The sequence below is a fragment of the Arachis duranensis genome, chromosome 1 (assembly GCF_000817695.3).
Source record: "Arachis duranensis cultivar V14167 chromosome 1, aradu.V14167.gnm2.J7QH, whole genome shotgun sequence".
NCBI lineage: Eukaryota > Viridiplantae > Streptophyta > Magnoliopsida > Fabales > Fabaceae > Arachis > Arachis duranensis.
The window spans coordinates 80094970-80097110 of record NC_029772.3 but is presented as its reverse complement, the minus strand read 5'-3'; the positions used below and the strand labels follow the sequence as shown (position 1 = coordinate 80097110).

The following is a 2141-nucleotide window of genomic DNA, read 5'->3' as shown; positions in this document are numbered from 1 at the left end:
GCTGCCTCTTTAGTACTGTTGGATGCATTTTGCCATCCATTCAGACTTTGAGAGATCATGTTGACTTGCTGAGTCAACACTATGTTCTGAGCCAATATGGCATTCAGAGCATCAATTTCAAGAACTCCCTTCCTCTGGGGTGTCCCATTATTCACGGAATTCCTCTCAGAAGTGTACATGAATTGGTTATTTGCAACCATGTCAATAAGTTCTTGAGCCTCTTCAGGCGTTTTCTTTAGGTGAATAGACCCACCTGCAGAATGGTCCAATGACATCTTAGAAAACTCAGATAGACCATAATAGAATATATCTAATATAGTCCATTCTGAAAACATGTCAGATGGACACCTTTTGGTCAACTGCTTGTATCTTTCCCAAGCTTCATAAAGGGATTCACCATCTTTTTGTTTGAAGGTCTGAACATCCACTCTAAACTTGCTCAGCTTTTGAGGAGGTAAGAATTTATCCAAGAAGGCCGTGACCAGCTTATCCCAGGAGTCCAGGCTATCCTTAGGTTGTGAATCTAACCATATTCTAGCTGTGTCTCTTACAGCAAAAGGGAAAAGCATGAGCCTATAGACTTTAGGATCTACTCCATTCGTCTTTACAGTCTCACAAATCTTGCAAGAACTCAGTTAAAAACTGGTAAGGATCTTCAGATGGAAGTCCATAAAACTTGCAGTTCTGTTGCATTAAAGCAACTAGTTGAGGCTTAAGCTCAAAATTATTGGCTCCAATGGCAGGAATGGAGATGCTTCTTCCATCAAAACTTGGACGTTGGCTTTGTGAAGTCACCAAGCATTCTCCTTGCATTGTTGTTGTTGGGTTCGGCTGCCAACTCCTTCTCTTATTCTAATGTTTCTGAAAGGTTACCTTTAGATTGTTGTAATTTAGCTTCTCTTAGTTTCCTCTTCAGAGTCCTTTCAGGTTCGGGATCAATTTCAACAAGAGTGCCTTTTTGAAAAAGAGATGAGATATTTTTGAAAATTAGAGAGGGAAAATTGGTAAGGTGGTTTTGAAAAAGATAAGAAACAAACACAAAGTCAAAGAGTTAGTTGAAAAAGATATTAAAATCAAATTTGAAAAGATAAGAAGATAAGTTAGATAAGATATTTTGAAATCAAATTTTTGAAAAAGATAAAATTTTGAAAAAGATATGATAAAAATATAAGATAAGAAGATGTGATAAAAAGATATGTTTGAAAAAGATTTAATTAAAAAAAATTTAAAATTACTTGCTTCACTAACAAGAAACTACAAGATAAGATTCTAGAACTTAAAGATTGAACCTTTCTTAACAAGAAAGTAACAAACTTCAAATTTTTGAATCAATCACATTAATTGTTGGTGAGTTTTCAAAAATTTGATATAAAGATAAGAAAAAGATTTTGAAAATAATTTGAAAAAGAATTTAAAAAGATAAGATTTTTAAAATTGAAATTTTGACTTAACTTGTAAGAAACAACTAATTTTTAAAAATCTTTGACCAAGTCAACCCAAAATTTCGAAAATTTGGAGAGAAAAAAGGAAAAGATATATTTTTTATTTTTGAATTTTTGATTATGAGAGAGAAAAACATAAAAATGACCCAAAACATGAAAATTTTGGATCAAACACATGATGCATGCAAGAACACTATGAATGTCAATATGAACACCAAGAACACTTTGAAGATCATGATGAACATCAAGAACATATTTTTGAGAAATTTTTAATGCAAAGAAAACATGCAAGACACCAAACTTAGAAATCTTTAATGCATGGACTCTAACAAACGAAAAATGCATATGAAAAACAACAAACAACACAAAGCAAGAAAACATCAAGATCAAACAAGAAGACTTGTCAAGAACAACCTGAAGACCATGAAGAACACCATGAAAGCATGAGATTTTTGAAAAAATAATGCATAAATTTTAAAAACATGCAATTGACACCAAACTTAAAAATTGACTCAAGACTCAAACAAGAACACAAAATAAATTTGGCTTTTTATGATTTTATGATTTTTTTGTATAAAAATTTTTTTTTGAAAATATTTTTTAAAAAAAAATGAAAAAGAAAAGAAAAATTTTGAAAAAGATTTTTGAAAAAGATTTTTGAAAAGAAAATTACCTAATCTGAGCAACAAGATGAACCGT

At 31.3% G+C, this 2141-nt stretch overlaps 1 non-coding gene across 1 annotated transcript; it reads left to right on the top strand.

Annotated features, from left to right (window-relative positions):
- Positions 1 to 333: 333 nt before the first annotated feature.
- LOC127742845 (small nucleolar RNA R71) lies at positions 334 to 437 on the top strand. The gene has a single exon (XR_008004222.1). It is a non-coding gene; the product is annotated as a small nucleolar RNA R71 (small nucleolar RNA).
- The last annotated feature ends 1704 nt before the right edge of the window (positions 438 to 2141 follow it).